The sequence below is a fragment of the Protopterus annectens genome, chromosome 5.part0 (genome assembly GCF_019279795.1).
Source record: "Protopterus annectens isolate FY-2018-M chromosome 5.part0, PAN1.0, whole genome shotgun sequence".
NCBI classification, from domain to species: Eukaryota; Metazoa; Chordata; order Ceratodontiformes; family Protopteridae; genus Protopterus; species Protopterus annectens.
Genome location: NC_056735.1, coordinates 1,439,864,956 through 1,439,879,578, shown reverse-complemented (window position 1 = coordinate 1,439,879,578; position 14,623 = coordinate 1,439,864,956). Strand labels below are relative to the sequence as shown.

The following is a 14,623-nucleotide window of genomic DNA, read 5'->3' as shown; positions in this document are numbered from 1 at the left end:
TGCTACAGATCCCACACCATGCCCCAGGATTCCCACTCCTCTTTTCTTGATGTACTGGAAAATATTAGGGTTCAACCAAACACCCTAATAATGGCAATTTCAACTACCCCACCATTAACTGGGAAACTAATCATGTACCAACTCCTTTGCTCAATGCTTTCTGGAATTCATAAACTCCAATGGCCTGGATCAACTTATCTACACCCCCACCAGGGGCAACAATATCCTAGATCTAGTCATTACCAACATGAGTGACCAGTGTTCTACACCTGAAGTCAACGCCTCATTGGTCTGATCCGACCATAAGCTAATTACCCTAGATATCCACATCCTGCCCCACCCCCCCATTAAGGAAACCACAGAAAAAATTTCTCCAAAGCCAACTTCATGCTTCTTAAGACAGAAGTGGTGAACTTCATGACACCCATGCAGATGGACAATACAGTTACAACTACTGAATCCTACACAATTGCACTTTATAAGCACTTACATGAGTGCATGGATCATGCTATCCCAAACAGAACCAAGACACTATCCTCCAAAAAAAGGAAGCCAATCTGGTGGTCCCCTGCCATAAACAAACTGTACAACAGAAGGAAGAAACTGTTGCAAAAGACAGTAAAATCCCATGAGTGGAGGAACTCCCTGGTCAGCCTCAGTAAGAAGCTGTGATCCCTGATAAAATCCTCAAAAGCTAGTTATGAAAACAAAATCGCCACTGATTCTAAAGACAACCACATAGCATTCTATAGCTATGTCAAGAATCTCAATGGCAACACTCAGATCTGCTCTGAGTTGCAGCACAATGGTACTAAATATACAGACCTAACTGATATTGCCAACATCCTGGCAGATAGGTTCAGTGCTAACTTTACCCCCCCTCTCACCCCCTAAAGAGCCCATCTCTATACTGGAAGAATGCAAAGTTCCTGTAATCAAGGTTGCACAGGTAAAAAACCACACTCTCCAAAGCCAAGAACACAGCATCCATGGGACCAGCCAACAGCCCAGGCTGCGTTCTACATGAACTACAGAACGAACTGGCACCCCACCTAAGTACCATGTTTAATCATAGTCTCACCTCAGGCTTTGTGCCCGCTGAATGGCGAACAGCGATGGTATCCCTCTCCACAAGGGGGGGGGGTAACCACCATGGACCCCAGGAATGACCGCACAATTAGCCTGATGAGCCTGGTCTGCAAGGCCATGGAACGTATTCATCATGGAACTTATAAGCGAAGACATTGGTAATCTCCAAACTCTGGACCCCACCCAGTTCAGGTTTGTAAAAGGCAGATCACGTCTCCTAAACCTGACAGACTTCTTTGAAGCAGTCAACAAAGCCATAGACGAGGGTAAGGTGGTTCACACAGCCTATCTAGATCTTGCCAAGGCTTTCAACACCATCCCCCCACTCTGGAATTATAGATAAACTCACTAAACTAGGTATAAATCCCTGTCACACGATGGGTTGTAAAATGGCTTACGGACAGAACCCACACTGTGAAAGTAGCAGACTCCAAATCCGACTTCAGACCAGTGACAAGTGGAGTACCACAGGGTTCAGTCCTGGGTCCTCTCCTGTTTGGTATCTACTTCTCTGAAGTACAGGCCAACACAGAATGTCTTTTGCGAACGAAGTTCACAGATGACTGCAAACTAGGAGCCATAATCGAAACTCCTAATGATGTGGACATCCTAAAAAAAGGACCTCACTGAGACAGATGCCCTGGTGTCAAAGCCATGGCCTCAAGCTCAATGCCAAAAAGTGCATTGTCATTCCCTCTGGTAAAAACTCTGTACCCATGAACTACAACATAGGCGGTAGTATACATAACACCGAAAGTGTGATAAGAGACCTTGGGACACAGGTGGACAGTAGTCTCTCCCTTGATAATCACATCACCACAGTAGTCAGGAAATCCTTCTACATGGCACACCTCATCACAAAAGGTTTCTCATCCAGAAAAAAAGAGGTCATTGTTCCCCTCTACTCATCATTCATTAGACCCATTATAGAGTACAACGCCCCTTTTGGTATGTACCTCACAAGACATCTACAGCAACTGGAAAGGCCGTAAAAATACCTCACAAAGAGGATTACCAGCCTCAAATAGATGCCCTATGCAGACCGTCTCAAAAAACTCCAGCTTTACTCCATCGCATATCACCTAATCAGAGGAGATCTTTGCCTAACATACAAAGCTATGTCAAACTCAGAGCTGTTGGACATACTTCACTTAAAGAAATCCAAATCCCTCCGAGTTACACACTCTAGGGACCTAAACCTTGTCACCACAATAAACGGAACATGTCGGAGGGATAGATTCCTGTCTCAGAGACTTCCCATACTCTGGAATAAACTACCAATCTACATCAAACAAAGTTCCTCATTAGCACTCTTCAAGAAAAATCTTGATGATTGGATGGGAAACAGGAAATTCACCCCGGGATCACTTCTGTGGCTCTACTTGACAGTGGCACAGGAAATAATTTTCTTGGATGGCAAAAGCCAGAGTATCTTTTTGGCTGGGCTTGTATAGGCCCTAGGGCGGATAGCCTAGTACCTACCTATGAACCTATATAAACAAGTATTTTTTAGCCATGACCAGACTGGACTGAAACAAACTGAAACAACTGAAAAAAATACAAGCTCAAGTGGTGGGAGTTTGGCATAATGGTTAAGTTGTTTACTCTGCAGGTGCGAGGTGCAGGGTTTGATTCCCACATGGGGTAATTGGCTAGGCTTAAAATGACACAAAAACATGGTAGAGCCAGCAAACGGTGGACAGTAATCCGTTTATTGATGGAGGATGGAGAATGACCATCCATCCATAGATACAAATCCTAAAAATAACAACACGCCACTGACCAACAGCAAAGGAGTAAATCCAAGGAGAAATCAGTCAGCCCTCGGCACATACGGCTATTGCACGGCTCAGAAACATCAGAAGACTACAAAAACATGGTAGAGCCAGCAAACAGTGGACAGTAATCTGTTTATTGATGGATTACTGTCCACTGTTTGCTGGCTCTACCATGTTTTTGTAGTCTTCTGATGTTTCTGAGCCATGCAATAGCCGTACGTGCAGAGGGCTGACTGATTTCTCTTTAGGATTAAAATGACCCATGAGGGCAGTTAACCTAGTACTGACCTATGAACCTATGAAAAATAAGTATGAAGACTAAGTCATACACTAAACAACTGCTGTATTTTAAAGGACTATTGTTAACAGTTGCTTGTTATTTAGTTCTGTTTGCCTATGCTGTCAAAGTTAAGTTACTGAAATGTTTTCTACATAATAATAACAATCAAAGTTTTATAGATATCCGACTGGTAAAATTTGGAGAGAGAGCCATACGTTGTATAGTTTTAGTTAATTGAAATGGTTGATTTTTTTTTTTATTTTATTTTTGTGGGTAGAACAGTAGAGATAAAGCAGAATAAAAGGTCTATGCATTGGTGCCACCGTGCACACAACGTTGTGCACTGATATGTGCTGGAATTCCAAAGTCTTGGCATATTTACACTGGCTGATTGTTACAGGTCTTTCCATTTTATAAAGCTTCATTAGTATTTTTTAAGCTGTCATTTCAAGAGGTGTTTTTCGTCAGTACTGAAAAAGTATCCTACCCAGAGGCATGCACTTTTTGTGTGGGGGATACACGGAGGTATATTTTGGAAGTTGGACCAAGATTCAAAAATCCTGGCTACATCTTTGCTGTGAGCACACATTTATGTTTATTGTGCACACGTTACATTCTGGAAGTTTTTGCAGAATTCAAAAAAATCCTAGCTACACAACTGAGGATACATATACATATTTGTGTGTGTGTGTGTGTGTGTGTGTGTGTGTGTGTGTGTGTGTGTGTGTGTGTGTGTGAGAGAGAGTGTGTGTACAGTGGATATAAAAAGTTTACACACCCCTGTTAAAATGCCAGGTTTTTGTGATATAAAAAAATGAGACCACAATAAATAATTTAAATCTTTTCCCACCTTTAATGTGGCCTATAACCTGTACAAACTGAAAAACAAATAAATCTGTTAAGGGAAAAAATCTCTCTCGATTCAGTGCCACACTCCTGCCTTCTTAAACACTCATGCCTGACTGTGGCAGATCTTCTTTCACACAACCTATCCACCTCTTTTCTGGATGTCCTCACATCCTATTACCTTCTTCCTGCCTGTCCCAAATCTTCCTTACCAGATTGTCTTCTGCTTTTCTGCACGTGTCCAAACCACCGTAATCTGTTCTCTTTCATCTTTTCTGCAATTGCAGCTACTTTTGCTTCTGCTCTTATGTACTCATTTCTTTGTCTGTCCCACAGTGTGCATTCTACCACACTTCTCAGGCACTTCATTTCCATCACCTCAGTCTTCTTCAACCTTTCTGCTTTTACTGCCCAGGTTTCTGTACCATACAGTAATACTGGCCGTACCACCATCTTGTGCACCTTACTTTTCAGCTTCTTTGGCATTCTTCTATCATAGATTACACCTGACACTCTATGCCAGTTGGTGCACCCCCTCTGATTCCAGCTTTGACCTCTTCATTCAGACTTTCCTTCTCCTCAACCACCCCTCTCAGATACATGAAGCTTGTTACCTGTTCCACTATCTTCTGTTCTATCTTTATTCTCAGCATCTTTTGATTTCCCCAATTTGCTGCCATTACCACCATCTTATCTATGCTTAGTTTCATCCCATGTGCCTTCAGTTTTGCATTCCATTCTCCTATCCTTTGCTGAAGTTCTAGCTCAGAGGCTGCCTGTAATGCCATATCATCTGCATACAGCAACTTTGTTGATCTGTTCCATCCGATCTGTTTCCTAATGTAGTCTATCTCCAGTATGAACAGCAGTGGGCTCAGAGCTGAACCTTAGTGTACACCCACTTCCACTGGGAAACCCTCTGTGAGGCAGAACACTGTTCATACTTGAGTCATTGGGTCCTTGTACATAGCCTGCACTTATTCTACCAATGCTTCTGGGACTTCAAACCACCACAGTACTACTCAGATCAGCTTCCTTGGGACTTTGTCATAGGCTTTCTCCAAGTCTAGGTATGCCCAGTTGGACTTGTATATATATATATATATATGTTTATATATGTGCATGTGTAAGCATACATGTGCATGCACAGTAAAGAGATCCTAAATACATATATATATGTTTATATATGTGCGTGTGTAAGCACACGTGCATGCACAGTAAAGAGATCCTAATAAAATAAAAATAATCACTTCATGATGCAGAAGAGTTGACAAGGGTATTCCTTGTCGTGAGTACTACAAACTTTGAGTGCAAGCTTCAAGCATGTTATCAGATACCTTCACCTACAAGAGATGTATACTGTTGTCAAAATGTTTGAACTATAGGGACAGGTGAACATTTAAGATTAAATATTTTCTGGGCAATTGCAGACTTGCAAAAAATAAAAAATGATTTGGAGAACCAAATTCAGTGGTGTAATTGTTTCACAATACTGGGCACTTATTAGGGCAATCATTGAGTATAATGCCCCTTTTGGCGAGTACCGGTCTAACTGGAATGACCACAGGGGTTTCTCACTGAAAATTCAAGAGCTTAACTCATAAAAAAACATGCAGACCATCTCAAAGCCTTCTTTCTCATCTCAGTATAGTATAGTCTACTGTGAGATCACCTCTACCTACTGTGAGACCAACTCTACCTTGTGTATAGATCACAGACACTATTCTCTCACACCTATTACACATTCACAAGTCCAATGATAACAAACACTCACTCAAAAGATCGCAAAATAAATAAATAAACCATGTTGGAAGGATAGAACCATATTCCACCTCATAAAGCAAATTACTTCTCTTACTCTATTCAAATGTAATTTGGATGAATGGGTGGGTAACCCCAAATTTACACCTGTCTCTTATGGATAGAGGAAACATGCGACTTCCAACATATTCTTGTTTGGCCCTTCTTTGGGTTATCTGTGTGCAAAATATAAGGGTTAATAACTACCACAGAAATGTAAGGATATGATTCTTAAGACAATCACAGACTAATAGCTTAGTAAGTAGCTATGAACCATTCTCATACGAAAACATAAGGCTGGTTACAATGGAGCAATGAATTGATGGCAAATATCCAGTTGGCTTTGTAGAGAACTCGACTGAGTAAATGCCAAGGCTGCAATGAGAGGTTAGATACAAGGATTAGAATGAAAATATTGACTAATACTGTACAGCATTATTACTGCTAATGAGATTTGCTGTTGTTTATGTAAAAGCGACAGATAACCCCTGTGATGATGTGAGGTACTGCCATTGTGCCAGGGAGAATAGGGCAGGGCATGTGTAACATATGCCAGCATAGTCAGATGGAGTTTCATAAATACTTTTGAGTTATTCATCTATCACACTGACTTGTACAGATGTTTTTGTTAAAAAACATATCAACAGTGTTATTATAACTGATTAAATGTTTATGTTTAAATAAAGAATTCTGGAAGGGAAAAGCGGAGGTTTTTGAAATTGTTCTATAGCTTCCAGATACTGCAACAGATCTTGTCAAAGCTCTGAATGTGTACTGTACCACAGTCAGGTGATCAAATGTGATGTCATGCTCTTACCAGCACTGACAGGATGGAACTCTCGCAGCAGCTTGTTTTGTTTTGTTTTTTTTGGTACCTAATATAAAAAATCTATGACAGTCAGATGAGTTAGTTCAGTTGTTCATCTCAGTCCGTTAGAGGCTCATCATCTATCCTTGTGGAAGTAAGCATCTCAGTATCTAATCCCGCCTTGCTGTATTCATTAAGCTAGCTAGGGAACAGTTATTCTTTACAGAGTCAGGAAATACAGTGAGATTAGTTGAGTATTGTTTTTCCTGCATCTGTTTGAATCAGTCCAACTGTGTTATTTTTGTTTCTCCTGTGATAGAAACTATGGTGTTTAATGTATTTAGATATTTAGTATTCTCATGTTTTCTATGTTATTATTTATTATATTTTATACTTTTCATTGTGCCTGGTCTTTTAGAGAATACTTTTAATATCTTGAGAGTACTTGTGTTTATTTTAGTGATGCTGTGGCCACTCCGAAAAGCCTTGCTACTTTGGTTATACTCTTCAAATTATATTTGTATTGATTTTACTCAGTATAATTTGATACCTTTGTAAAAGCCTTAGAGTAGTTGACTGGTGGCAGGATGTTCTGGGTAAAAGGAGGCACAGCTAGTAAATTTGTTCCAATCTTTCCCAGGAGTTTGTGTGTGTGTGTGTGTGTGTGTGTGTGTGTGTGTGTGTGTGTGTGTGTGTGTGTGTGTGTGTAATTGTGAGAAAATCAAATACCCAGCTGTGGGTGCGTCAACTATTTGGAAATGGGACACAGTGCTCCCAAGTGAGTCTTGTTTGGGATCTGGAGAAACAGAGAGCCCAGTCCCAGGTTTGGAATGGGTTTCCTGTGTGCTCTTGGGAGAAACTGTGCTTGATGCAGAGAGCTGCATCTTAAAATACTGTATAAATCCATTCCTGCTTTTAGTGACCATCTCTTACTGGTGTCAGCAGTGAGGATTGAGACCCACTGATTACTGGCCCAGGGTAGAGAGACTGTCACAACCTCAATATGTTCTAATTATGTACCATAGGCAGACTGGTCTGATGACACATTACGGTAACCAGAAGTCAGACTTCAAAAACAAAAATAAGTAGTCATCACTATAAAGCTCTTATTTCTAGTCTTATTGGAAGACAATACAGATTATAACCTCAATAGGCAGAGCTATGTATATAAAAGGGCAACCAGCCAAACATTAGATTATTCATGTTACACAAACTCTGAAACTAGACACTTAAAAAAGCTGTTTTATATAACAGATGGGAATAATAACTATCATAATGACATCACTTTCCATATTATCTTTAAATGTGAATGGCCTCACAGATATAAATATAAAAGAAAGAGTAATGAACTATATTAAAACATGCATTATGCAAATAGCTATGCTACAGGAGTCAAATCTGGAAATAAGTGACTGTGAATTTGATAAAGAAAGGATTTCAGGATGGCTATTTGGCAGAACAACTGTGACAAATGAAAAAGGGAGTACTTATATTAATTGTAAGAGGAACTCCAATAGTGAAAGGAGCAGAAAAAAAGACAATAATGGTAGATTTGTATTAGTAAGGAGATACTGGAAAGGGAGGAGGATTACACTGGCATATATTTATATTCCTCCTAAAACTGCTGCAATGGAGCTTAAGAAGATTCTGGGAGAAATCATCAGCTTTCAGCAGGGAATATTACTTATAGGTAGGGACGAGAATTTGATTTGCAACACTGAGAATATATTTGGGGGACCAAGAAGGGAAAGTATAGCATAAGATGGAAGATTTTTGAAGAGAGTTATGAAAATATCTGGTATAGAAGAACAGAATTCAGTAGTAAGAGCTTGGAGAGAATTTACATGTTATTCACCAAGGTAATAGAAGTCTGGGCTAGGTGAGACAGAAAGCATATTTCACAGGAATGGGTGCATTTATTTAAAAGGTCTGCTATGCATCTAATAACTATTTCTGATCACGGGTGAATAATAACAAATAAAAATGCAGGGTAATGAAATAAAAATAAGACAATGGCAACGGTGCTTCCCCACCTATCTGTTAAATAGAGAGGAATTTAAGGAATGGGTAGTGGAAATTATCTGTGAGTTATTAAGGAAAATATAGCTAGGGAGGGGGATTAAATTAAAGTGGAGTTTAAAAACAGGGTGGATATAAAAGAAAAATAGATATGGTTAAGAAGTAAAAAATTATTTAGAGGGACTGACAAAACTTAAAGTATTGCAGAATACGGGGAATGTCACTTAGCAAGAAGAGGCACAACTGCAGAGTGCTAAAGAGAAGATAAGGGACTACCTTGATAATATGCACGAGTTTAGAAAGATTGCTGTTACATAACTGTTTTTATTTGATGATAACTCCAGAGCACAAAAGCTTTTAACACAATGATTCAAACAACAGAAAGTAGAAAGAATTGGTGCTAAGCTTAGGGAGCCTTTATAAATGAAAATAACCAGAGGTCCTGTAGAGGCATTAGAAATATTTCGGAAATGTTTTGAAACATTGCATAAAGCAGAGAAATGTGGAAATCAAGAATGGAATTGTTTATAAAAGAACTAAATATGCCAAGGTTAGAGGATGATTAGGTTCAAATACTAACAGTTGGGATAGGAGGAGATGAGATAAGAATGGTGATGTATAACCAATCTAGTGGAAAGCCGCCAAGAACAGATGGTATTCCTGTGAAGGTTTGGAAGCTAGGAGGAAAGAAATTGATAAAGATCTGGAAGGTTTTATTTAAAATTATTTTAAAATGAGGAGAAGCACCAACATCCTGGAAGAAAGTTGAGGTACCTGTAATATCTGCAGATGGTAAAGCCCATCAGACCCAATTTCATATAGGCCAATTTCAATTCTAAACCATAACTATAAAGAGTTTACGTCTATAAAAGCTAAGAGAATGGCAAAGATGATGCCAAAATTGATAGATATGGATCAATATGATTTTGTGAACAACATTAATAGAACAATGATGACCCAGAGGGCAGCAGAATATAAGAAAATACCACTGTTGTTTGTGGGCATCGATGCAGAGAAAGCATTTTATAAACTAAGCTGGGATTTTATGGGCACGGCAATGGAAGCATTTGCATTCCCTGATAAAATTATAAGGTGAATAGGAGACTATATGAGGAATCAGAGGTGAAAATTAAAGTGTGTGTGTGTGTGTGTGTGTGTGTGTGTGTGGGAGGGTGGGGGGGTTCTCTCTGATCAGTTCTGTTTGAGTAAAGGAACCAGGCTGAAAGAGTCCTTATTCCCCTTTGTTATTTGCATTATATTTAGAATCACTGGCAAAGAAAATAAAAGGACATTTCTGTGTTGTGGAATATTCTGAGACAGTTTAAACTCTTCAGAAAAGTATTTTAATGAAGATAAAAGATTCAATAGCAGTAAACTATGTACCCACACATGGATAGGTTCAGTAGTACCCATATTTTTGGGGACAAGATAAAATGAAGTACTTAGGAGTATGAGTTAAAATGGTTTCTGTTATTGAAGCTAAGGACATGCGTGAAGAGATTAAATAAAACATGCTGGAACATATTGGAGGGGCAGGTTCCTCGCCCAGAGACTGCTCATGCTCTGGAATAGACTTCCCATACAAGTCAAGCAGAACACCTCGCTGTCCCTCTTCAAGAGAAATCTTAATGAGTGGATGGGTAATAAAAAGTTCTCCCCGGGGAATGGGGATCACTCATGAGGCTCTACTTGATAGAGGCACTGGAAACTAACGTTGGGCAGCACAATGCCAGGGGACTACTATGGGCTAGGCTTGTAAAGGCTCCATTGCCATTAGCCTAGTACATACCTATGAAACTATGAACCTAAAAGATAATACAAAAACTAAGAAACCAGATGCTCTGTTTTACGGATATAAATAGCAAGATATGAGCAGTGAAAATGTTTTTAGTCCCTTTTGTTTTATACACAGGTCAGGCATAATTTTATTATCCAGAGAAATTGCGGATAGCAATTAATAAAGAGTTGAAGGATTTTATCTGGGAGAGAACATGGCAAGAGTCAAGTGGATAAGTTGATCCTTCCAACAGAACAAAATGGTTTGGGAGTACCGGATTTGAAGGGGTATTTCAAAACTACTCAGTTAAGGCTCCTTTACATAGCACAAGCAGAAAGCTATAATTCAAAGTGAAAAGGGATGATAATGAAATGGGGGGAAACTCAAGAAATAGGGAAAGACTGTGATTTTGGATGCAGGTCCTTAAGGAGAATAGGAATAACCATACAGAACATTATATTCATAAAGTAGCAGGAATGGAGAAAGGAGATTCTGCCAATAGGGTTACTGCAATAAGGCATACACAGAATGGGCAAGAGGGGGCTGGAATTTAGTGGAAAAACCTGGCAAAGGAACCAAGATATTCAGAGCAAATAGACAGGGAGAGAGGCCAAGAATTCATCTGGACTTCAGGCAACAGATTGCCTTCCCTATCAAGGATTGTTATCAGGGTAAAGGAAAACAGCATTAGGGGTGTGCAGTACCGCTGACTGTGTAGCCATTCGAATCTGATGTTCAACTGATGTTCCATCTATTTGACTTGGTGATAGCTCAAGGGGATGTAAAAGATCCTTCAGAATCTATCAAAAAGTAGGGGTGCTTTATTAATATTTACATAAATTTTATACCATATAAAAAAAACTAAACCAGTTTATTTACACACTCAACTTTTTTAGATTCATACTTAAAACTATTACAGGTTACTTTTTTCTTTCCTTTTCCCTGTTTCTATTCACATACATTTTATATTTTTCATATAGATTATCACTTATCATTTCTTTTTGTCTTTCTTTTACATTTCTCATTACCCCAAATCAATGTGTAGATTCTAAACACACTACTGGATTTTAAATTCAAACCACCACCTTTTTTTTTTTTTTTTTTTTTTAATAAATGATCCCTCTTCTCACCTGATTCCTTGAGCCCTAAATTAAGCTAAAAAATCACTGATCACTTTTTTTCATTTGAGTGGGAAAGATATACATTTCCTCTAACTATGCTGTCTTTCATAATACATAGGTATTCAGTCCATATGTTTTTTTCTGAAATAAGCAAAAACTTTTCCATCAAGCTAACAATTTTTATTTGTTCCAGTATCTCTCTCCATTGAATTATAACACTTCCACATTTCACCATATATCACTCCAAAAAGCTTTACTTCCCTTCTTGTGAAATATATTCCAATTTTTTATCTCAAAAAATCCTTTATATTTCATTTTCTTTAACTACATACCATTTTAACAGCTTTTTGGTCATTACTATGCATCACTTATTCATTTGTTTATTAACAGACAAGGGTGCAGGGGTAGTTTTGTATAGTACTGAAGACTATAACAATGTTATGACTAACATTTTATTGGATAGTGACACTTACCAAAATGTTTTGAAAAACCAAATTAATATAGCATACAATAGAACTGATTATTTAATTAAAGAGTATATGGCTAACAGGAGGATTGATCAAATTACTTATGAATTTTTGAGGCAGGTACATCCTAGGATCCCAAATTTTTTTAGAATCCTGAAAATTTATAAATCAGTAGAACACCCCCCCCATTTCAACCTATTGTGTCAGCCAGAGGGTCTAAGTCTCACCCTTTGGCTGTGTTTGTGGACCACTGGGCTAAAGATGTTATGTTTAAACAGGCACATATAGCGAAGGACTCCTGGAATTTTCTACGCAAACGCAAAAATTCTGTATGGAAAAGAGATTTAACTTTCATCAATATATTTATTTTATGGAAAGGTAAGGAGGAAGAAATTCACAACTTTAAGGTATATTTGGATAGGTACTCAGAGTACTTTAAGTTCACCTTTAATTGGGACAAGAATGTAATTAATTATTTGGACACCACTATCTCTCACAAGGAAGGGGGATTTAAATCAAATATTTACAGAAAGGAGACTTTTTATAATGGATATTTACATTTTACTAGCAATCATCCATTCTCCCAGAAAAAAGTTAGGTGAGGGGGGCAAGCAATACGCGTTGCCAGAATGACTTCGGAGGGTGATGAGGTTTGGGACAAGTTACTAAGGATCAAGGCAATGTTTTTGGACAGCAGGTACCCCGAGAAATTGTTCCATAAGAATATTGTTGAGGTCCATCAAAATTGGGGCACTAAATTTAAGCCTTTGTTAGGAATAGGGCTGGACAAAGCACAAAAACTTAATGAAAGTAAAAAAATATGAAAAGGCTTTAATTTTGGAGTACAACCACTATTCTAGACATATTCATGAAATAGTTGAAAAGAATTGGAATATTTTTACAATAAAATAAGGATGTCCAACAAGTTGTAGGGGACAAACCTTTATTTATTTATAAAACAGGGAAAATTTTTAAACTACTCAAAATGAGAGACCAGTGGTTTTTAACACTATGAATGGAACTAAAGCCTGTGGTTGGTTTAGATTGTCAATACTTTGAAGAAAGGGACTGTATTACTTTGGACAATGAGTTAGGCAGTAAGATTTAGATATGGGAATTCTAAAACTAAGAGATTAGTGTACCTGGCCAAGTGTGACTGTTGTCCTGCCTTCTACATAGGCAAGACGGAGAGAACACTTGGAACCATGATACACAAATACTTGTATGAAATGTGTTAGAGAGACCAATTCTCTTTTTAAACATTCGGTTCTATGTGAAAAATTCACTAGATTTAGGTTTGGGATCATTGATAAGACAAATGTTGTGAGTTACAGAGGTACTGGAAGTTACAGTTAAGGAAAGAACGGCTGTGGCACCTTAGGTTAAGGGCTATTTTCTTTCCGGGATTGAACGAACAAACATCTCTCAAACCATTGCTCAAAGAAAAGGCACTAATAGTGTAACATATTAAAATTACAATTTAGGCTAGTTCTTGTGGTACAGGGTTCGTTCTGAGTGATTGCACAAGTTTGTTTTAGTCTTTTTACCTTCATCTTATATGCCATAGGGCACTGCCACTTTAAATTTTAACATTTAAATTAATTTATTGTTTATTTGTTTAATAGTTGAATGTATTTAAGGAGGGGAAGTGGTGTTTTAGGAAGTCTCTGGTTTCTGAGATGAAAACGCTCATACTGTTTTTTATTTATTAAATACTTGTATTATCCGCTGGTGCTGGACTCCCTTTTGTTCTTATTTTTATGTTTTTATATGTTATACATTTTTGTAATATAACATTCCCTCCCATCTCACATCTTGCCTTCTTTATTTCATACATGTATGCCTGTACTACCGCATTCATTACTAATACAAATAAGCACATACTCATTATGCATCTCTGTTTTATCCCTCTTTAAACACTTATTTTATCTCATCCAACTATTTATCATAACTTGTACCCAGAATTTTTCACAACATTTATTACATTAATATTTTTTCTTATGCCAAATGCCTCTAAAATATGCTACAGTTCTTCATGGCTCACTTTATCATAACTTTACCTATGTCACATCCCATCAGTCTTAATTTTATTTCAATATCACCTCTAGTACTTATTTTATTATAACATTTCTTTCACCTTTATTCCTTTTAAACCACAAATTCCTTCACATACAACCTCATCCAATACTTTCACCATTCCTTTTTGTAGCATTTTCATTACGACTTTATAGTTAGTATTCCCTAGTGTAACTGGGCCTCCTAATTTTTAACATCTTACTTCATCCTTTTTCCATATAAACTTTATTACTCCACTACTTATGTCTTCTTCCATTATACCATCCTTCATCAATTCATTTAATATTCAAAAGCTTCTATTTCATCTTTATTCATTTCCTTACAATGCTCATAACTTATACCAGCAAATCATGTCACTGATTCACTCTTGGCTTCTTTTATCACCTTCTCTATTTCTTCTTATTTTTATGTCATTTTCTAACTTATACCAACAAATCATGTCACTGATTCACTCTTGGCTTCTTTTATCACATTCTCTATTTCTTCTTATTTTTATATCATTTTCTAAAAAATATATATTTTTTCACTTTCCATGCGTTTGCCTATCCATTTCCTCTTTTTC

General features: G+C 37.8%; 1 protein-coding gene across 2 annotated transcripts in view; it reads right to left on the bottom strand.

Moving 5' to 3' along the window:
- The window catches only part of ITGBL1 (integrin subunit beta like 1), a 2,504,690-nt gene that overhangs the window by 517,991 nt on the left and 1,972,076 nt on the right, over positions 1-14,623 (bottom strand). The gene's annotated exons all lie outside the window — the stretch shown is intronic.